Source organism: Primulina tabacum, chromosome 10 (genome assembly GCF_025594145.1).
Source record: "Primulina tabacum isolate GXHZ01 chromosome 10, ASM2559414v2, whole genome shotgun sequence".
NCBI classification, from domain to species: domain Eukaryota; kingdom Viridiplantae; phylum Streptophyta; class Magnoliopsida; order Lamiales; family Gesneriaceae; genus Primulina; species Primulina tabacum.
In genome coordinates, this window is record NC_134559.1 from 28,735,117 (window position 1) to 28,756,804 (window position 21,688).

The 21,688-nt window shown below is 42.8% G+C and overlaps 15 non-coding genes and 7 pseudogenes across 15 annotated transcripts; all 22 read left to right on the plus strand.

Annotated features, from left to right (window-relative positions):
- The first annotated feature begins 572 nt into the window (after positions 1-572).
- Positions 573-691, plus strand: LOC142514169 (5S ribosomal RNA). Its single transcript, XR_012810077.1, has one exon. It is a non-coding gene; the product is annotated as a 5S ribosomal RNA (ribosomal RNA).
- Positions 692-1,373: 682 nt separating this feature from the next.
- LOC142515447 (5S ribosomal RNA) lies at positions 1,374-1,492 on the plus strand. Its single transcript, XR_012811292.1, has one exon. It is a non-coding gene; the product is annotated as a 5S ribosomal RNA (ribosomal RNA).
- A 2,024-nt stretch (positions 1,493-3,516) lies between these two features.
- Positions 3,517-3,635, plus strand: LOC142513719 (5S ribosomal RNA). Its single transcript, XR_012809649.1, has one exon. It is a non-coding gene; the product is annotated as a 5S ribosomal RNA (ribosomal RNA).
- A 682-nt stretch (positions 3,636-4,317) lies between these two features.
- LOC142508441 (5S ribosomal RNA) lies at positions 4,318-4,436 on the plus strand. The gene has a single exon (XR_012806652.1). It is a non-coding gene; the product is annotated as a 5S ribosomal RNA (ribosomal RNA).
- A 684-nt stretch (positions 4,437-5,120) lies between these two features.
- On the plus strand, positions 5,121-5,239 carry LOC142514776 (5S ribosomal RNA). The gene has a single exon (XR_012810653.1). It is a non-coding gene; the product is annotated as a 5S ribosomal RNA (ribosomal RNA).
- Positions 5,240-6,574: 1,335 nt separating this feature from the next.
- On the plus strand, positions 6,575-6,693 carry LOC142507744 (5S ribosomal RNA). The gene has a single exon (XR_012805992.1). It is a non-coding gene; the product is annotated as a 5S ribosomal RNA (ribosomal RNA).
- A 681-nt stretch (positions 6,694-7,374) lies between these two features.
- Positions 7,375-7,493, plus strand: LOC142508286 (5S ribosomal RNA). The gene has a single exon (XR_012806507.1). It is a non-coding gene; the product is annotated as a 5S ribosomal RNA (ribosomal RNA).
- Positions 7,494-8,203: 710 nt separating this feature from the next.
- Positions 8,204-8,321, plus strand: LOC142509682 (5S ribosomal RNA). The gene has a single exon (XR_012807844.1). It is a non-coding gene; the product is annotated as a 5S ribosomal RNA (ribosomal RNA).
- Positions 8,322-9,004: 683 nt separating this feature from the next.
- Positions 9,005-9,122, plus strand: LOC142511282 (5S ribosomal RNA; annotated as a pseudogene).
- A 1,358-nt stretch (positions 9,123-10,480) lies between these two features.
- LOC142512095 (5S ribosomal RNA) lies at positions 10,481-10,602 on the plus strand (annotated as a pseudogene).
- Positions 10,603-11,287: 685 nt separating this feature from the next.
- LOC142508850 (5S ribosomal RNA) lies at positions 11,288-11,406 on the plus strand. Its single transcript, XR_012807051.1, has one exon. It is a non-coding gene; the product is annotated as a 5S ribosomal RNA (ribosomal RNA).
- Positions 11,407-12,070: 664 nt separating this feature from the next.
- On the plus strand, positions 12,071-12,192 carry LOC142507465 (5S ribosomal RNA). Its single transcript, XR_012805724.1, has one exon. It is a non-coding gene; the product is annotated as a 5S ribosomal RNA (ribosomal RNA).
- A 685-nt stretch (positions 12,193-12,877) lies between these two features.
- On the plus strand, positions 12,878-12,996 carry LOC142509639 (5S ribosomal RNA). Its single transcript, XR_012807804.1, has one exon. It is a non-coding gene; the product is annotated as a 5S ribosomal RNA (ribosomal RNA).
- Positions 12,997-14,383: 1,387 nt separating this feature from the next.
- On the plus strand, positions 14,384-14,502 carry LOC142509935 (5S ribosomal RNA). The gene has a single exon (XR_012808080.1). It is a non-coding gene; the product is annotated as a 5S ribosomal RNA (ribosomal RNA).
- Positions 14,503-15,188: 686 nt separating this feature from the next.
- Positions 15,189-15,307, plus strand: LOC142512171 (5S ribosomal RNA; annotated as a pseudogene).
- A 664-nt stretch (positions 15,308-15,971) lies between these two features.
- LOC142509209 (5S ribosomal RNA) lies at positions 15,972-16,093 on the plus strand. Its single transcript, XR_012807394.1, has one exon. It is a non-coding gene; the product is annotated as a 5S ribosomal RNA (ribosomal RNA).
- Positions 16,094-16,778: 685 nt separating this feature from the next.
- Positions 16,779-16,897, plus strand: LOC142510235 (5S ribosomal RNA). Its single transcript, XR_012808359.1, has one exon. It is a non-coding gene; the product is annotated as a 5S ribosomal RNA (ribosomal RNA).
- A 682-nt stretch (positions 16,898-17,579) lies between these two features.
- LOC142515905 (5S ribosomal RNA) lies at positions 17,580-17,698 on the plus strand. The gene has a single exon (XR_012811726.1). It is a non-coding gene; the product is annotated as a 5S ribosomal RNA (ribosomal RNA).
- Positions 17,699-18,379: 681 nt separating this feature from the next.
- LOC142511944 (5S ribosomal RNA) lies at positions 18,380-18,498 on the plus strand (annotated as a pseudogene).
- Positions 18,499-19,185: 687 nt separating this feature from the next.
- Positions 19,186-19,304, plus strand: LOC142511349 (5S ribosomal RNA; annotated as a pseudogene).
- A 663-nt stretch (positions 19,305-19,967) lies between these two features.
- LOC142510862 (5S ribosomal RNA) lies at positions 19,968-20,089 on the plus strand (annotated as a pseudogene).
- A 685-nt stretch (positions 20,090-20,774) lies between these two features.
- On the plus strand, positions 20,775-20,893 carry LOC142510741 (5S ribosomal RNA; annotated as a pseudogene).
- Positions 20,894-21,688: the final 795 nt, after the last annotated feature.

Sequence of the window (21,688 nt, forward strand, 5' to 3'; positions counted from 1 at the left end):
CTGCCGGATTTGGACAAAATTGTATCCTAACTTGATTGTAAACGGGCAAACGAACGAGACTCATTACTCCGCAATGAGCTGGCGAGATTTTAGCTAAATTCCTTCTCTAATACCCTCTAATTAGCGATTTTCCGCTTCTGTTAAGCTTCTGTTTCATCGAGAAATCAGCTTAGGAAGTCCGAAATTCGATTCTGTTCCATTTTATCGTATCCCAGGAATAATAATAGCTTTCTATTCGCTATTTTCTTCTTCTTAATTATTTTTCTATTTTCTGAGAATATTTAGCGATTTTTGTTGTCGTGAGCCGGTTCTGTGAGGAAGGACATGACTCAGATTACTCCGGAGACAGTTAACTCATTAAAAACAGTTATTTCAACTGTTTTAGCTATAATTTAAATAAACGGTCGCGACACAAGGACTTTCCAGGAAGGTCACCCATCCTAGCTCTGTCATCGCGCTAGAACGCTTAACTTCATGGTTCTGATTGGGCGAGAGCAGTGCCGCGTGTTGTCCATCGCCGCACGCTCCACACGTACGCGAGGCATATAAGAATAAAAATCCCACTCAATGTCGGGTGCGATCATACCAGCACTAATGCACCGGATCCCATCAGAACTCCGAAGTTAAGCGTGCTTGAGCGAGAGCAGTACTAGGATGGGTGGCCCCCCGGGAAGACCTCGTGTTGCATCCCTTTACGTGTTTTTCTATTTTTGATTACTTGTTGACAGACGGTTTTCGGCTCAAATCATCTGAATCTCGATCGGGACCAGATAAGACATGTGAAATAAATGTAGCTCGGGCACTACCGGATTTGGACAAAATTGTAGCCTAATTTGATTGTAAACGGGCAAACGAACGAGACTCGTTACTCCGCAATGAGCTGGCGAGATTTTAGCCGAATTTCTTCTCTAAGACCCTCTAATTTGGGATTTTCCGATTCTGTTAGGCTTCCGTTTCCTCTAGAAATCCGCTTAGGAAATTCGAAATTTGATTCCGGTTCCTTTTTATCGTATCCCAGGCATAATAATAGCTTTACATTCGCTATTTTCTTCTTCTTATTTTTTTTCTATTTTTTGGAATATTTAGCAATTTTTGTTGTCGTGAGCCGGTTCTGAGCAGAGGGGTATTACGTAGATTACTCTGGAGACGGTTAACTCATTAAAAACAATTATTTCGACTGTTTTATCCATAATGTTCGTAAACGGTCGCAACACGAGGACTTCCCAGGGAGGTCACCCATCCTAGCTCTGCCATCGCGCCAGAACGCTAAACTTCAAGGTTCTAATTGGGCGAGAGCAGTGCATCCTGTTGTCCATCGCCGCCCGCTCCACACGTACTCGAAGGATATAAGAATAAACATCACACTAAATATCGGGCGCGATCATACCAGCACTAATGCACCGGATCGCATCAGAACTCCGAAGTAAAGCGTGCTTGGGCGAGAGCAGTACTAGGATGGGTGACCCCCTGGGAAGTCCTCGTGCTGCACCCCTTTTCGTGTTTTCCTATTTTTGATTACTTGTTGACAGACGATTTTCGGCTCAAATCATCTGAATCTCGATCGGGACCAGATAAGACATATGAAATCAACTAGCTCGGGCACTGCCGGATTTGGACAAAATTGTAGGTTAATTTGATTGTAAACGGGCAAAAGAACGAGACTCATTCTCCGCAATGAGCTGGCGAGATTTTAGCCGAATTCTTTTTCTAAGACCCTCTAATTTGCGATTTTTCGCTTCTGTTAAGCTTCTGTTTCCTCGAGAAATCCGGTTAGGAAGTCCAAAATTCGATTCCGGTTCCATTTTATCGTATCCCAAGCATAATAATAGCTTTACATTCCCTATTTTCTTCTTCTTATTTTTTTTATATTTTCTGGGAACATTTGGCGATTTTTGTTGTCGTGAGCCTGTTCTGAGCGGAAGGGTATTACGTAGATTACCCCGTAGACGGTTAACTCATTAAAAAAAATTATTTCGACTGTTTTATCCATAATGTACGTAAACGGTCGCGACACAATGACTTCCCAGGGAGGTCACACATCCTAGCTCTGCCATCGCGCCAGAACGCTTAACTTAATGGTTCTGATTGGGCTAGAGCAGTGCCGCGTGTTGCCCATCGCCGCCCACTCCACACGTACTCGAGTGATATAAGAATAAACATCCCACTCAATGTCGGTGCTATCATTCCAGCACTAATGCACTGGATCCCATCAGTGCCCCTGGGAAGTCCTGGTGTTGCACCCCTTTTCGTGTTTTTTTATTTTTGATTGATTATTTGTTGACAGACGATTTTCGGCTCAAATCATCTGAATCTCGATCGGGACCAGATAAGACATGTTAAATCAACGTAGCTCGGTCACTGCGGGATTTGGACAAAATTGTAGCCTAATTTGATTGTAAACGGGCAAACGAACGAGACTCATTACTCCGCAACGAGCTGGCGAGATTTTAGCCGAATTCCTTCTTTATGGCCCTCTAATTTGCGATTTTCCACTTCTGTTAAGCTTCCGTTTCCTAGAGAAATCCGCTTAGGAAGTTCGAAATTCAATTCCGGTTCTATTTTATCGTCTCTCGGCATAATAATAGCTTAACATTAGCTATTTTCTTCTTCTTATTTTTTTTTTCTTATTTTCTGGGAACATTTAGCGATTTTTGTTGTTGTAAGCCGGTTCTGTGTGGAAGGGCATTACGTAGATTAATCCGGAGACGGTTAACTCATTAAAAACAATTATTTTGAATGTTTTAGCCATAATTTACTTAAATGGTCGCGACACAAAAACTTCCCAGAGAGGTCACCCATCGTAGCTCTGCCATCGCGCCAGAACGCTTAACTTCATGGTTCTGATTGGGCGAGAGCAGTGCCGCGTGTTGTCCATCGCCGCCCGCTCCACACGTACTCGAGGGATATATTAATAAACATCCCACTCAATGTCGTGTGCGATCATACCAGCACTAATGAACCGGATCCCATCAGAACTCCGAAGTTAAGCGTGCTTGGGCGAAAGCGCAGTACTAGGATGAGCTGGCGAGATTTTAGCCAAATTCCTTCTCTAAGACCCTCTAATTTGCGATTTTCCGCTTCTGTTAAGCTTATGTTTTCTCGAGAAATCCGCTTATCAAGTCTGAAATTAGATTCCGGTTCTATTTTATCGTATCCCAGGCATAATAATAGCTTTACATTCGCTATTTTCTTATTTTTATTTTCTTTTCTATTTTCTGGGAACATTAAGCGATTTTTGTTGTCGTGAGCCGGTTCTGTGCGGAAGGGTATGACGCAGATTACTCCGGAGACAATTAACTCATTAAAAACAATTATTTCGACTGTTTTAGCCATAATTTACGCAAACGGTCGCGACACGAGGACTTCTCAGGGAGGTCACACTTCCTAACTCTGCCATCGCACCAGAACACTTAACTTCATGGTTCTGATTGGGCAAGAGCAGTGCCGCGTGTTGTCCATCGCCGCCCGCTCCACACGTACTCGAGGGATATAAGAATAAACATCCCACTCAATGTCGGGTGCGATCATACCAGCATTAATGCACCGGATCCCATCAGAACTCTGAAGTTAAGCGTGCTTGGGCGAGAGTTGTACTAGGATGGGTGACCCTCTAGGAAGTCCTCGTGTTGCACCCCTTTTCGTGTTTATCTATTTTTGATTACTTGTTGACAGACGATTTTCGGCTCAAATTATCTGAATCTCGATCGGGACAAGATAAGACATGTGAAATCAACGTAGCTCGTGCATTGCCGGATTTGGACAAAATTGTAGCCTAATTTTATTGTAAACAGGCAAACGAACGAAACTCATTACTTCGCAATGAGCTGGCGTGATTTTAGCCGAATTCCTTCTCTAAGACACTCTAATTTGCGATTTTCCGCTTCCGTTAAGTTTCCGCTTCCTCGAGAAATCCGCTTAGGAAGTCCAAAATTTGATTCTGGTTTCATTTTATCGTATCCCAGGCATAATAATAGCTTTACATTCGCTATTTTCTTCTTCTTGTTTTTTTCTATTTTCTGGGAACATTTAACGATTTTTGTTGTCGTGAGCCGGTCCTGTGCGGAAGGGTATGACGCAGATTACTCCGAAGACGGTTAACTCATTAAAAACAATTATTTCGACTGTTTTATCCATAATTTACGTAAACGGTCGCGACACGAAGACTTCCCAAGGAAGTCACCCATCCTAGCTCTGCCATCGCGCCAGAATGCTTAACTTCATGGTTCTGATTGGGAGAGAGCAATGCCGCGTGTTGTCCATCGCCGTCCGCTCCACACGTACTCGAGGGATATAAGAATAAATATCCAACTCAATGTCAGGTGCGATCATACCAGCACTAATGCACCAGAACCCATCAGAACTGCGAAGTTAAGCGTGTTTGGGCGAGAGCAGTATTAGGATGGGTGACCACCTGGGAAGTCCTCGTGTTGCACCCCTTTTCGTGTTTTTCTATTTTTGATTACTTGTTGAAAGACGATTTTTGGCTCAAATCTTCTGAATCTTGATCGGGACCAGAAAAGACTTGTGAAATCAACGTAGCTCGGGCACTGCCGGATTTGGACAAAATTGTAGCCTAATTTGATTGTAAACGGGCAAACGAACGAGACTCATTATTCCGAAATGAGCTGGCGAGATTTTAGCCGAATTCCTTCTCTAATACCCTTTAATTTGCGATTTCCGCTTTTGTTAAGCTTCCTTTTCCTCTAGAAATCGGTTTAGGAATTCTGAAATTCGATTCCGGTTCCATTTTATAGTATCTCAGGCATAATAATAGCTTTACATTCGCTATTTTCTTATTATTATTTTTTATTTCTATTTTCTTGGAACATTTAGCGATTTTTGTTGTCGTGAGTCAGTTCTGTGTGGAAGGGTATGACGCAGATTACTCCGGAGACGGTTAACTCATTAAAAACAATTATTTCGACTGTTTTAGCCACAATTTAGGTAAACGGTCGCGACACGAGAACTTCCTAGGGAGGTCACCCATCCTAGCTCTGTCATCGCGCCAGAACGCTTAACTTCATGGTTCTGATTGGGCGAGAGCAGTGCCGCGTGTTGTCCATCGCCGCCCGCTCAACACGTACTCGAGGGATATAAGAATAAACTTTTCACTCAATGGCAGGTGCGATCATACCAGCACTAATGCACCGGATCCCATCTGAAATCCGAAGTTAAGCGTGCTTGGGCGAGAGCAGTACTAGGATAGGTGACCCCCTGGGAAGTCCTCGTGTTGCACCCCTTTTCGTGTTTTTCTATTTTTGATTACTTGTTGACAGACGATTTTCGGCTCAAATCATCTGAATCTCGATCGGGACCAGATAAGACGTAAAATCAACGTAGCTCGGGCACTGCCGGATTTGGACAAAATTGTAGCCTAATTTGATTGTAAACGGGCAAAGGAACGAGACTCATTACTCCGCAATGAGCTGGCGAGATTTTAGCAGAATTCCTTCTCTAAAACCCTCTAATTTGCGATTGTCCGCTTCTGTTAAACTTCCGTTTCTTCGAGAAATCCGCTTAGGAATTTCGAAATTCGATTTCGGTTTTATTTTAAAGTATCCCAGGCATAATAATAACTATACATTCCCTATTTTCTTATTCTTATTTTTTTTTCTATTTTCTGGGAACATTTAGCGATTTTTGTTGTCGTGAGCTGGTTCTGTATGGAAGAGTATTACGTAGATTACTCCAGAGACGGTTAACTCATTAAAAACAATTATTTCGACTATTTTATCCATAATTTACATAAACGGTCGCGACACGAGGACTACCCAGGGAGGTCACCCATCATAGCTCTGCCATCGCGCCAGAAAGCTTAACTTCATGGTTCTGATTGGCGAGAGCAGTATTAGGATGGGTGACCACCTGGGAAGTCCTCGTGTTGCACCCCTTTTCGTGTTTTTCTATTTTTGATTACTTGTTGAAAGACGATTTTTGGCTCAAATCTTCTGAATCTTGATCGGGACCAGAAAAGACTTGTGAAATCAACGTAGCTCGGGCACTGCCGGATTTGGACAAAATTGTAGCCTAATTTGATTGTAAACGGGCAAACGAACGAGACTCATTATTCCGAAATAAGCTGGCGAGATTTTAGCCGAATTCCTTCTCTAATACCCTTTAATTTGCGATTTCCGCTTTTGTTAAGCTTCCTTTTCCTCTAGAAATCGGTTTAGGAATTCTGAAATTCGATTCCGGTTCCATTTTATAGTATCTCAGGCATAATAATAGTTTTACATTCGCTATTTTCTTATTATTATTTTTTATTTCTATTTTCTTGGAACATTTAGCGATTTTTGTTGTCATGAGTCAGTTCTGTGTGGAAGGGTATGACGCAGATTACTCCGGAGACGGTTAACTCATTAAAAACAATTATTTCGACTGTTTTAGCCACAATTTAGGTAAACGGTCGCGACACGAGAACTTCCTAGGGAGGTCACCCATCCTAGCTCTGTCATCGCGCCAGAACGCTTAACTTCATGGTTCTGATTGGGCGAGAGCAGTGCCGCGTGTTGTCCATCGCCGCCCGCTCCACACGTACTCGAGGGATATAAGAATAAACTTTTCACTCAATGGCAGGTGCGATCATACCAGCACTAATGCACCGGATCCCATCTGAAATCTGAAGTTAAGCGTGCTTGGGCGAGAGCAGTACTAGGATAGGTGACCCCCTGGGAAGTCCTCGTGTTGAACCCCTTTTCGTGTTTTTATATTTTTGATTACTTGTTGACAGACGATTTTCGGCTCAAATCATCTGAATCTCGATCGGGACCAGATAAGACGTAAAATCAACGTAGCTCGGGCACTGCCGGATTTGGACAAAATTGTAGCCTAATTTGATTGTAAACGGGCAAACGAACGAGACTCATTACTCCGCAATGAGCTGGCGAGATTTTAGCAGAATTCCTTCTCTAAGACCCTCTAATTTGCGATTGTCCGCTTCTGTTAAACTTCCGTTTCTTCGAGAAATCCGCTTAGGAATTTCGAAATTCGATTTCGGTTTTATTTTAAAGTATCCCAAGCATAATAATAACTATATATTCCCTATTTTCTTATTCTTATTTTTTTTTCTATTTTTTGGGAACATTTAGCGATTTTTGTTGTCGTGATCTGGTTCTGTATAGAAGAGTATTACGTAGATTACTCCGGAGACGGTTAACTCATTAAAAACAATTATTTCGACTATTTTATCCATAATTTACATAAACGGTCGCGACACGAGGACTACCCAGGGAGGTCACCCATCATAGCTCTGCCATCGCGCCAGAAAGCTTAACTTCATGGTTCTGATTGGCGAGAGCAGTGCCGCATGTTGTTCATCGCCGCCCGCTCCACACGTATACAAGGGATATAAGAATAAACATCCCACTTAATGTCGGGTGCCATAATACCAGCAGTAATGCACCGGATTCCATCAGAACTCCGAAGTTAAGCGTGCTTGGGCGAGTGCAGTACTAGGATGGGTGACCCCCTGGTAAGTCCTCGTGTTGCACCCCTTTTCGTGTTTTTCTATTTTTGATTACTTTGTTCACAGACGATTTTTCGGCTCAAATCTTCTGAATCTCGATCATGACCAGATAAGAAATGTGAAATCAATGTAGCTCGGGCACTGCCGGATAAGGACAAAATTGTAGCCTAATTTTTTTGTAAACGGGCAAACGAACGAGACTCATTACTCCGCAATGAGCTGGCGATATTTTAGCGAAATTCCTTCCCTATATTTTAGCCGAATTCCTTCTCTAAGACTCTCTAATTTGCGATTTTCCGCTTCTGTTAAGCTTCCGTTTCCACGATAAATCCGCTTAGTAAGTTCGAAATTCGATTTCGGTTCCATTTTATCGTATCCCAGGCATAATAACAGCGTTATATTCGCTATTTTATTCTTCTTATTTTATTATCTATTTTCTAGGAACATTTAGCGATTTTTATTGTCGTGAGAATGTTCTGTGCGGAAGGGTATTACGTAGATTACTTCAGAGACGGTTAACTCACTAAAAACAATTATTTCGACTGTTTTATCCATAATTCACGTAAACGGTCGCGACACGAGGACTTCCCAGGGAGGTCACCTATCCTACCTCTACCATCGCGCCAGAACGCTTAACTTCATGGTTCTGATTGGGCGAGAGCAGTTCCGCGTGTTGTCCATCGCCGCCCGCTCCACACGTACTCGAGGGATATAAGAATAAACATTCCACTCAATTTCGGGTGCGATCATACCAGCACTAATGCACCATATCCCATCAGACTCCGAAGTTAAGTGTGCTTGGGCGAGAGCAGTACTAGGATGGGTGACCCCCTGGAAAGTTCTCGTGTTGCACCTCTTTTCGTGTTTTTCTATTTTTGATTACTGGTTGACAGACGATTTTCGGCTCAAATCATCTGAATCTCGATCGGGATCAGATAAGACATGTGAAATCAACGTAGCTTGGGCACTGTCGGATTTGCACCAAATTGTAGGCTAATTTGATTGTAAACGGGCAAACGAACGAGACTCATTACTCCGCAATTAGATGGCAAGATTTTAGGCGAATTTCTTGTCTAAGACCCTCTAATTTGTGATTTGACGCTTCTGTTAAGCTTCTTTTTCCTCGAGAAATCCGCTTAGGAAGTCCGAAATTCGATTACGGTTCCATTTTATCGTATCTCAGGCATAATAATAGCTTTACATTCGTTATTTTCTTATTCTTATTTTTTTTCTATTTTCTTGGAACATTTAGAGATTTTTGTTGCCGTGAGTCGGTTCTGTGCGGAAGGGTATGACGCAGATTACTCCGGAGATGTTTAATTCATTAAAAACAATTATTTCGATTGTTTTAGCCATAAATTACGTAAACGGTCGCGACACGAGGACTTCCCAGGGAGGTCACCCATCCTAGCTCTGCCATCGCGCCAGAACGCTTAACTTCATTGTTCTGATTGGGCGAGAGCAATGCCGCGTGTTGTCCATCTCCGCCCGCTCCACATGTACTCGAGGGATATAAGAATAAACATCCCACTCAATGTCGGGTGCGATCATAAAAGCACTAATACATCGGCTCCCATCAGAACACCGAAGTTAAGCGTGCTTGGGCAAGATCAGTACTAGGATGGGTGACCCCTGGGAAGTCCTCGTGTTGCACCCCTTTTCGTGTTTTTCTATTTTTGATTACTTGTTGAAAGACGATTTTCGGCTCAAATCTTCTGAATCTTGATCGGGACCTGAAAAGACTTGTGAAATCAACGTGGCTCGGGCACTGCCGGATTTATACAAAATTGTAGCCTAATTTGATTGTAAACGGGCAAACGAACGAGACTCATTACTCCGAAATGAGCTGGCGAGATTTTAGCCGAATTCCTTCTCTAAGTCCCTTTAATTTGCGATTTTCCGCTTTTGTTAAGCTTCCTTTTCCTCTAGAAATCCGTTTAGGAAGTCCGAAATTCAATTCCGGTTCCATTTTATCGTATCTCAGGCAAAATAATAGTTTTACATTCGCTATTTTTTTATTTTTATTTTTTATTTCTATTTTCTTGGAACATTTAGCGATTTTTGTTGTCGTGAGTCGGTTCTATGCGGAAGGGTATGACGCAGATTACTCCGGGGACGGTTAACTCATTAAAAACAATTATTTCGATTGTTTTAGCCACAATTTACGTAAACGGTCGCGACACGAGGACTTCCTAGGGAGGTCACCCATCCTAGCTTTGCCATCGCGCCAGAACGCCTAACTTCATGGTTCTGATTGGGCGAGAGCAGTGCCGCGTGTTGTCCATCGCCGCCCGCTCCACACGTACTCGGGGGATATAAGAATAACCTTACCACTCAATGGCAGGTGTGATCATACCAGCACTTGTTGATAGACGATTTTCGGCTCAAATCATCTGAATCTCGATCTGGACCAGATAAGAGGTAAAATCAACGTAGTTCGCGCACTGCCGGATTTGGACAAAATTGTAGCCTAATTTGATTGTAAACGGGCAAACAAACGAGACTCATTACTCCGCAATGAGCTGGGGAGATTTTAGCAGAATTCCTTCTCTAAGACCCTCTAATTTGCGATTGTCCGCTTCTGTTAAACTTCCGTTTCTTCGAGAAATCGGCTTAGGAATTTCGAAATTCGATTTCGGTTTTATTTTGAAGTATCCCAGGCATAATATTAACTATACATTCGCTGTTTTCTTATTCTTATTTTTTTTCTATTTTCTGGGAACATTTAGCGATTTTTGTTGTCGTGAGCTGGTTCTGTATGGAAGAGTATTACGTAGATTACTCCGGAGAAGGTTAACTCATTAAAAACAATTATTTCGACTATTATATCCATAATTTACGTAAACGGTCGCGACACGAGGACTTCCCAGGGAGGTCACCCATCCTAGCTCTGCCATCGCGCCAGAACGCTTAACTTCATGGTTCTGATTGGCGAGAGCAGTGCCGCGTGTTGTTCATCGCCGCGCGCTCCACACGTATACGAGTGATATAAGAATAAACATCCCCCTTAATGTCGGGTGCCATAATACAAGCAGTAATGCATCGGATCCCATCAGAACTCCGAAGTTAAGCGTGCTTGGGCGAGAGCAGTACTAGGATTGGTGACCCCCTGGGACCCAGTTCTCGTGTTGCACCCTTGTTCGTGTTTTTCTATTTTTGATTACTTGTTGACAGACGATTTTCGGCTCAAATCATCTGAATCTCGATCGAGACCAGATAAGACATGAAATCAACGTAGCTCGGGCACTTGCCGGATTTGGACAAAATTGTTTCCTAATTTGATTGTAAACGGGCAAACGAACGAGACTCATTAATCCGCAATGAGCTGGCGAGATTTTAGCCGAATTCCTACTCTAACACCTTCTAATTTGCGATTTTTCGCTTCTGTTAAGCTTCCGTTTACTCGAGAAATCCGCTTAAGAAGTCCGAAATTCAATTTCGATTTCATTTTATCGTATCCCAAGCATAATAATAGCTTTACATTCGCTATTTTCTTATTCTTATTTTTTTTTCTATTTTCTGGAAACAATTATGATTTTTGTTGTTGTGAGCCGGTTCTGTGCGGAAGGGTATGACGCAGATTACTCTGTAGACGGTTAACTCATTAAAAATAAAAAAATTTTCGACTGTTTTAGCCATAATTTACGTAAACGGTCGCGACACGAGGACTTCCCAGGACGGTCACCCATCCTAGCGCTGCCATCGCGCCAGAAAGCTTAACTTCATGGTTCTGATTGGGGGAAAGCAGTGCCGCGTGTTGTCCATCGCCGCCCGCTCCACACGTACTCGAGGGATATAAGAATAAACATCCCACTCAATGTCGGGTGCGATCATACTAGCAATAATACACCGGATCTCATCAGAACTCCGAAATTAAGCGTGCTTGGGCGAGAGCAGTACTAGGATGGGTGACACCCTGGGAAGTCCTTGTGTTGCACCCATTTTCGTGTTTTACTATTTTTGATTACTTGTTGACAGACGATTTTCTGCTTAAATCATCTGAATCTCGATCGGGACCAGATAAGAAATGTGAAATCAACGTAGCTCGAGCACTGCCGGATTTGGACAAAATTGTAGCCTAATTTGATTATAAACGGGCAAACGAACGAGACTCATTACTCCGCAATGTGCTGGCAAGATTTTAGCCGAATTCCTTCTCTAAGACACTCTAATTTGCGATTTTCCGCTTCTGTTAAGCTTCTGTTTCCTCGAGAAATCCGCTTAGGAAGTTCGAAATTCGATTCCTAATAATAATAATAGCTTTACATTCGCTATTTTCTTCTTCTTATTTTTTTTCTATTTTCTGTGAACATTTAGCGATTTTTGTTGTCGTAAGCCGGTTCTGTGCGGAAGGGTATGACGCAGATTACTCCGGAGACGGTTAACTCATTAAAAACAATTATTTCAACTGTTTTATCCATAATTTACGTAAACGGTCGTGACACGAGGACCCTCCCAGGGAGGTCACCCATCCTAGCTCCGCCATCGCGCCATAACGATTAACTTCATGGTTCTGATTGGGCGAGAGCAGTGCCGCGTGTTGTCCATCGCCGCCCGCTTCACACGTACTCGAGGTATATAAGAATAAACATCCCACACAATGTCAGGTGCGATAATACCAGCACTAATACACCGGATCCCATCAGAACTCCGAAGTTAAGCGTGCTTGGGCGAGAGCAGTACTAGGATTGGTGACCCCCTGGGACCCAGTTCTCGTGTTGCACCCTTGTTCGTGTTTTTCTATTTTTGATTACTTGTTGACAGACGATTTTCGGCTCAAATCATATGAATCTCGATCGAGACCAGATAAGACGTGAAATCAACATAGCTCGGGCACTTGCCGGAATTGGACAAAATTGTTTCCTAATTTGATTGTAAACGGGCAAACGAACGAGACTCATTAATCCGCAATGAGCTGGCGAGATTTTAGCCGAATTCCTACTCTAAGACCTTCTAATTTGCGATTTTTCGCTTCTGTTAAGCTTCCGTTTCCTCGAGAAATCCGCTTAAGAAGTCCGAAATTCAATTTCGATTTCATTTTATCGTATCCCAAGCATAATAATAGCTTTACATTCGCTATTTTCTTATTCTTATTTTTTTTTCTATTTTCTGGAAACAATTATGATTTTTGTTGTCGTGAGCCGGTTCTGTGCGGAAGGGTATGACGCAGATTACTCTTTAGACGGTTAACTCATTAAAAATAAAAAAAATTTCGACTGTTTTAGCCAAAATTTACGTAAACGGTCGCGACACGAGGACTTCCCAGGGCGGTCATCCATCCTAGCGCTGCCATCGCGCTAGAAAGCTTAACTTCATGGTTCTGATTGGGGGAAAGTAGTGCCGCGTGTTGTCCATCGCCGCCCGCTCCACACGTACTTGAGGGATATAAGAATAAACATCCCACTCAATGTCGCGTGCGATCATACCAGCAATAATACACCGGATCCCATCAGAACTCCGAAAATAAGCGTGCTTGGGCGAGAGCAGTACTAGGATGGGTGACACCCTGGGAAGTCCTCGTGTTGTACCCTTTTCGTGTTTTTATATTTTTGATTACTTGTTGACAGACGATTTTCGGCTAAAATCATCTGAATCTCGATCAGGACCAGAGAAGACATGTGAAATCAACGTAGCTCGGGCACTGTCGGATTTGGACAAAGATGTAGGCTAATTTGTGTGTAAACGAGCAAACGAACGAGACTCATTGCTCCGCAATGAGCTGACGAGATTTTAGCCGAATTCCTTCTCTAAGACCCTCTAATTTGCGATTTTCCGCTTCTGTTAACTTCCGTTTCCTCGAGAAATCCGCTTACGAAGTCTAAAATTCGATTCCGGTTTCATTTTATCGTATCCCAAACATAATAATAGCTTTACATTCGCTATTTTCTTATTCTTATTTTTTTTCTATTTTCTGGGAACATTTAGCAATTTTTGTGGTCGTGAGCCGGTTCTGTGCGGAAGGGTATGACGCAGATTACTCCGGAGACGGTTAACTCATTAAAAACAATTATTTTGACTGTTTTATCCATAAATTACGTAAACGGTCGCGACACGAGGACTTCCCAGGGAGTTAACCCGTCTTAGCTCTGCCATCGCGCCATAACGATTAACTTCATGGTTCTGATTGGGCGAGAGCAGTGCCGCGTGTTGTCCATCGCCGCTCGCTCCACACGTACTCGAGGGATAAAAGAATAAACATCCCAATCAATGCCGCGTGAAGTCTTCGTGTTGCACCCCTTTTCGTGTTTTTCTATTTTTGATTGCTTGTTGACAGACGATTTTCGCCTCAAATCATCTGAATCTCGATCGGGACCAGATAAGACGTGAAATCAACGTAGCTCGGGTACTGCCGGATTTGGACAAAATTGTAGCCTAATTTGATTGTAAACGGGCAAATGAACGAGACTCATTAATCCGCAATGAGCTGGCGAGATTTTAGCCGAATTCCTTCTCTAAGACCCTCTAATTTGTGATTTTCCGCTTCTGTTAATCTTCTGTTTCCTTGATAAATCCGCTTAGTAAGTCCGAAATTCGATTCCGGTTTCATTTTATTGTATCTCAGGCATAATAATAGCTTTACATTCGCTATTTTCTTCTTCTTATTTTTTTTCTATTTTCGGGGAACATTTAGCGATTTTTGTTGTCGTGAGCCGGTTCTGTGCGGAAGGGTATGACGCAGATTACTCCGGAGACGGTTAACTCATTAAAAAATATTATTTCGACTATATTATCCATAAATTACGTAAATGGTCGCGACACGAGGACGTCCCAGCGAGGTAACCCATCCTAGCTCTGCCATCGCGCCATAAAGATTAACTTCATGGTTCTGATTGGGCGAGAGCAGTGCCGCGTGTTGTCCATCGCCGCCCGCTTCACACGTACTCGAGGGATATATGAATAAACATCCCACTCAAAGTCGGGTGCGATCATACCAGCACTAATGCATCGGATCACATCAGAACTCCGAAGTTGAGCGTGCTTGGGTTATAGCGGTACTAGGATGGGTGACCCCCTGGGAAGACCTCATGTTGCACCCTTTTTCGTGTTTTTCTATTTTTGATTGTTTACTTGTTGACAGACAATTTTGGCTCAAATCATCTGAATCTCTATCGGGATCAGATAAGAAATGTGAAATCAACGTTGCTCGGGCACTGCAAGATTTGGACAAAATTGTAGTCTAATTTGATTGTAAACGGGCAAACGAACTAGACTCATTACTCCGAAATGAGCTGGCGAGATTTTAGCTGAATTCCTTCTCTAAGACCCTCTAATTTGCGATTTTGCGGTTCTTTTAAGCTTCATTTTCCTCGAGAAATCCGCTTAGGAAGTCCGAAATTCGATTCCGGTTCCATTTTATCGTATCCCAAGCATAATAATAGCTTTACATTCGTTATTTTCTTATTCTTATTTTTTTTCTATTTTCTTGAAACATTTAGAGATTTTTGTTGTCGTGAGTTGGTTCTGTGCGGAAGGGTATGACGCAGATTACTTCTGAGACGTTTAACTCATTAAAAACAATTATTTCGACTGTTTTAGCCATAAATTACGTAAACGGTCGCGACACGAGGACTTCCAAGGGAGGTCACCCATCCTAGCTCTGCCATCGAGCCAGAACGATTAACTTCATTGTTCTGATTGGGCGAGAGCAGTGCCGCGTGTTGTCCATCGCCGCCCGCTCCACATGTACTCGATGGATATAAGGATAAACATCCCACTCAATGTTGGGTGCGATCATACCAGCACTAATACATCGGCTCCTATCATAACTCCGAAGTTAAGCGTGCTTGGGGAAGAGCAGTACTAGGATAGGTGACCCCCTAGGAAGTCCTCGTGTTGCACCCCTTCTCGTGTTTTTCTATTTTTGATTACTTGTTGACAGACGATTTTCGGCTCAAATCATCTGACTCTCGATCAGGACCAGAGAAGACATGTGAAATCAACGTAGCTCGGGCACTGCCGGATTTGGACAAAATTGTAGGCTAATTTGATTGTAAACGGGCAAACGAACGAGACTCATTACTCCGCAATGAGCTGGCGAGATTTTAGCCGAATTCCTTCTCTAAGACCCTCTAATTTGCGATTTTCCGCTTCTGTTAAGCTTCTGTTTCCTCGAGAAATCCGCTTATGAAGTCCGAAATTCGATTCCTAATAATAATTATAGTTTTACATTCGCTATTTTCTTCTTCTTATTTTTTTTCTATTTTCTGTGAACATTTAGCGATTTTTGTTGTCGTAAGCCGGTTCTGTGCGGAAGGGTATGACGTAGATTACTCCGGAGACGGTTAACTCATTAAAAACAATTATTTCAACTGTTTTATACATAATTTACGTAAACGGTCGCGACACGAGGACCCTCCCAAGGAGGTCACCCATCCTAGCTCCGCCATCACGCCATAATGATTAACTTCATGGTTCTGATTGGGCGAGAGCAGTGCCGCGTGTTGTCCATCGCCGCCCGCTCCACACGTACTCGAGGGATATAAGAATAAACATCCCACTCAATGTCAGGTGCGATAATACCAGCATTAATACACTGGATCCCATCAGAACTCCGAAGTTAAGCGTGCTTGGGCGAGAGCAGTACTAGGATTGGTGACCCCCTGGGACCCAGTTCTCGTGTTGCACCCTTGTTCGTGTTTTTCTATTTTTGATTACTTGTTGACAGACGATTTTCGGCTCAAATCATCTGAATCTCGATCGAGACCAGATAAGACGTGAAATCAACGTAGCTCGGGCACTTGCCGGATTTGGACAAAATTTTTTCCTAATTTGAATGTAAACGGGCAAACGAACGAGACTCATTAATCCGCAATGAGCTGGCGAGATTTGAGCCGAATTCCTACTCTAAGACCTTCTAATTTGCGATTTTTCGCTTCTGTTAAGCTTCCGTTTCCTCGAGAAATCCGCTTAAGAAGTGCGAAATTCAATTTCGATTTCATTTTATCGTATCCCAAGCATAATATTAGCTTTACATTCGCTATTTTCTTATTCTTATTTTTTTTTCTATTTTCTGGAAACAATTATGATTTTTGTTGTCGTGAGCCGGTTCTGTGCGGAAGGTTATGACGCAGATTACTCTGTAGACGGTTAACTCATTAAAAATAAAAAAATTTTCGACTATTTTAGCCATAATTTATGTAAACGGTCATGACACGAGGACTTCCCAGGGCGGTCACCCATCCTAGCGCTGCCATCGCGCCAGAAAGCTTAATTTCATGGTTCTGATTGGGGGAAAGTAGTGCCGCGTGTTGTCCATCGCCGCCCGCTCCACACGTACTTGAGGGATATAAGAATAAACATCCCACTTAATGTCGGGTGCGATCATACGAGCAATAATACACCGGATCTCATCAGAACTCTGAAATTAAGCGTGCTTGGGCGAGAGTCGTACTAGGATGGGTGACACCCTGGGAAGTCCTCGTGTTGCACCCCTTTTCGTGTTTTTATATTTTTGATTACTTGTTGACAGACGATTTTCGGCTCAAATCATCTGAATCTCGATCAGGACCAGAGAAGACATGTGAAATCAACGTAGCTCGGGCACTGCCGGATTTGGACAAAATTGTAGGCTAATTTGAGTGTAAACGGGCAAACGAACGAGACTCATTGCTCCGCAATGAGCTGACGAGATTTTAGCCGAATTCCTTCTCTAAGACCCTCTAATTTGCGATTTTCCGCTTCTGTTAACTTCCGTTTCCTCGAGAAATCTGCTTACGAAGTCTAAAATTCGATTCCTGTTTCATTTGATCTTATCCCAGACATAATAATAGCTTTACATTAGCTATTTTCTTATTCTTATTTTTTTTCTATTTTCTGGGAACATTTAGCGATTTTTGTTGTCGTGAGCCGGTTCTGTGCGGAAGGGTATGACGCAGATTACTCCGGAGACGGTTAACTCATTAAAAACAATTATTTGGACTGTTTTATCCATAAATTACGTAAACGGTCGCGACACGAGGACTTCCTAGGGAGTTAACCCGTCTTAGCTCTGCCATCGCGCCATAACGATTAACTTCATGGTTCTGATTGGGCGAGAATAGTGCCGCGTGTTGTCCATCGCCGCCCGCTCCACACGTACTCGAGGGATATTAGAATAAACATCCCAATCAATGTCGGGTTCGATCATACCAGCACTAATGCACCGGATCCCATCAGAACTCCGAAGTTATGCGTGCTTGGGCGAGAGCAGTACTAGGATGGGTGACCCCCTGGGAAGTCTACGTGTTGCACCCCTTTTCGTGTTTTTCAATTTTTGATTACTGGTTGACAGACGATTTTCGGCTCAAATCATCTGAATCTCGATCGGGACCAGATAAGACGTGAAATCAACGTAGCTCGGGCACTGCCGGATTTGGACAAAATTGTAGCCTAATTTGATTGTAAACGGGCAAACGAACGAGACTCATTAATCCGCAATGAGCTGGCGAGATTTTAGCTGAATTCCTTCTCTAAGACCCTCTAATTTGCGATTTTCCGCTTCTGTTAATCTTCTGTTTCCTCGATAAATCCGCTTAGTAAGTCCGAAATTCGATTCCGGTTTCATTTTATTGTATCTTAGGCATAATAATAGCTTTACATTCGCTATTTTCTTCTTCTTATTTTTTTTCTATTTTGGGGGAACATTTAGCGATTTTTGTTGTCGTGAGCCGGTTCTGTGGGGAAGGGTATGATGCAGATTACTCCGGAGACGGTTAACTCATTAAAAACAATTATTTCGACTATATTATTCATAAATTACGTAAATGGTCGCGACACGAGGACGTCCCTGCGAGGTAACCCATCCTAGCTCTGCCATCGCGCCATAAAGATTAACTTCATGGTTCTGATTGGGCGAGAGCAGTGCCGCGTGTTATCCATCGCCGCTCGCTTCACACGTACTCGAGGGATATATGAATAAACATCCCACTCAAAGTCGGGTGCGATCATAACAGCACTAATGCATCGGATCCCATCAGAACTCCGAAGTTAAGCGTGCTTGGGTTATAGCGGTACTAGGATGAGTGACCCCCTGGGAAGACCTCATGTTACACCTCTTTTCGTGTTTTTCTATTTTTGATTGTTTACTTGTTGACAGACGATTTTCGGCTCAAATCATCTGAATCTCTATCGGGATCAGATAAGAAATTTGAAATCAACGTTGCTCGGGCACTGCCAAATTTGGACAAAATTGTAGTATAATTTGAATGTAAACGGGCAAACGAACGAGACTCATTACTCCGAAATGAGCTGACGAGATTTTAGCCGAATTCCTTATCTAAGACCCTCTAATTTGCAATTTTGCGGTTCTGTTAAGTTTCCTATTCCTCGAAAAATCCACTTAGGAAGTCCGAAATTCGATTCCGGTTCCATTTTATCGTATCCCAGAAATAATAATAGCTTTACATTCGTTATTTTCTTATTATTATTTTTTTTCTATTTTCTTGAAACATTTAGAGATTTTTGTTGTCGTGAGTCGGTTCTGTGCAGAAGGGTATGACGCAGATTACTCCTGAGACGTTTAACTCATTAAAAACAATTATTTCGACTGTTTTAGCTATAAATTACGTAAACGGTCGCGACACGAGGACTTCCAAGGGAGGTCACCCATCCTAGCTCTGCCATCGCGCCAGAACGATTAACCTCATTGTTCTGATTGGGCGAGAGCAGTGCCGCGTGTTGTCCATCGCCGCCCGCTCCACATGTACTCGAGGGATATAAGGATAAACATCACACTCAATGTCGGGTGCGATCATACCAGAACTAATACATCGGCTCCTATCATAACTCCGAAGTTAAGCGTGCTTGGGCAAGAGCAGTACTAGGATGGGTGACCCCCTAGGAAGTCCTCGTGTTGCACCCCTTCTCGTGTTTTTCTATTTTTGATTACTTGTTGACAGACGATTTTCGGCTCAAATCATCTGACTCTCGATCAGGACCAGAGAAGACATGTGAAATCAACGTAGCTCGGGTACTGCCCGATTTGGACAAAATTGTAGGCTAATATGATTGTAAACGGGCAAACGAACGAGACTCATTACTCCGCAATGAACTGGCGAGATTTTAGCCGAATTCATTCTCTAAGACCCTCTAATTTGCGATTTTTCGCTTCTGTTAAGCTTCTGTTTCCTCGAGAAATCCGTTTAGGAATTCCGAAATTCGATTCCTAATAATAATAATAGCTTTACATTCGCTGTTTTCTTCTTCTTATTTTTTTTCTATTTTCTGTGAACATTTAGCGATTTTTGTTGTCGTAAGCCGGTTGTGTGCGGAAGGGTATGACGCAGATTACTCCGAAGACGGTTAACTCATAAAAACAATTATTTCAACTGTTTTATCCATAATTTACGTAAACGGTCGCGACACGAGGACCCTCCCAGGGAGGTCACCCATCCTAGCTCCGCCATCGCGCCATAACGATTAACTTCATGGTTCTGATTGGGCGAGAGCAGTGCCGCGTGTTGTCCATCGCCGCCCGCTCTACACGTACTCGAGGGATATAAGAATAAACATCCCACTCAATGTCAGGTACGATAATACCAGCACTAATACACCGGATCCCATCAGAACTCCGAAGTTAAGCGTGCTTGGGTGAGAGCAGTACTAGGATTGGTGACCCCCTGGGACCCAGTTCTCGTGTTGCACCCTTGTTCGTGTTTTTCTATTTTTGATTACTTGTTGACAGACGATTTTCGGCTCAAATCATCTGAATCTCGATCGAGACCAGATAAGACGTGAAATCAACGTAGCTCGGGCACTTGCCGGATTTGGACAAAATTGTTTCCTAATTTGATTGTAAACGGGAAAACGAACGAGACTCATTAATCTGCAATGAGCTGGCGAGATTTTAGCCGAATTCCTACTCTAAGACCTTCTAATTTGCGATTTTTCGCTTCTGTTAAGCTTCCGTTTCCTCGAGAAATCCGCTTAAGAAGTCCGAAATTCAATTTCGATTTCATTTTATCGTATCCCAAGCATAATAATAGCTTTACATTCGCTATTTTCTTATTCTTATTTTTTTTTCTATTTTCTGGAAACAATTATGATTTTTGTTGTCGTGAGCCGGTTCTGTGCGGAAGGGTATGACGCAGATTACTCTGTAGATGGTTAAATCATTAAAAATTAAAAAATTTTCGACTGTTTTATCCATAATTTACGTAAACGGTCGCGACACGAGGACTTCCCAGGGCGGTCACCCATCCTAGCACTGCCATCGCGCCAGAAAGCTTAACTTCATGGTTCTGATTGGGGGAAAGCAGTGCCGCGTGTTGTCCATCGCCGCCCGCTCCACACGTACTTGAGTGATATAAGAATAAACATCCCACTCAATGTCGGGTGCGATCATACCAGCAATAATACACCGGATCCCATCAGAACTCCGAAATTAAGCGTGCTTGGGCGAGAGCAGTACTAGGATGGGTGACACCCTGGGAAGTCCTCGTGTTATTCCTTTTCGTGTTTTTATATTTTTGATTACTTGTTGACAGACGATTTTCGGCTCAAATCATCTGAATCTCGATCGTGACCAGATGAGACATGTGAAATCAACGTAGCTCGGGCACTGCCGGATTTGGACAAAATTGTAGCCTAATTTGATTGTAAACGGGCAAACGAACGAGACTCATTAATCCGCAATAAACCGGCGAGATTTTAGCCGAATTTCTTCTCTAAGACCCTCTAATTTGCGATTTTCCGCTTCTGTTAATCTTCTGTTTCCTCGATAAATCCTCTTAGTAAGTCCGAAATTCGATTCCTGCTTTATTTTATTGTATCTCAGGCATAATAATAGCTTTACATTCGCTATTTTCTTATTCTTATTTTTTTTCTATTTTCTGGGAACATTTAGCGATTTTTGTTGTCGTGAGCCGGTTCTGTGCGGAAGGGTATGACGCAGATTACTCCGAAGACGGTTAACTCATTAAAAACAATTATTTCGACTGTTATAACCATAATTTACGTAAACGGTCGCGACACGAGGACTTCCCAATGAGGACACCAATCCTAGCTCAGCCATCGCGCCAGAACGCTTAACTTCATTGTTCTTATTGGGCGAGACAAGTGCCGCGTGTTGTCCATCGCCGCCCGCTCCACACGTACTCGAGGGATATAAGAATAAACATCCCACTCAATGTCGGGTGCGATCATACCAGCACTAATGCACCGGATCCCATCATTAAAAACAATTATTTCGACTATTTTATCCATAATTTACGTAAACGGTGGCGACACGAGGACTTCCCAGGGAGG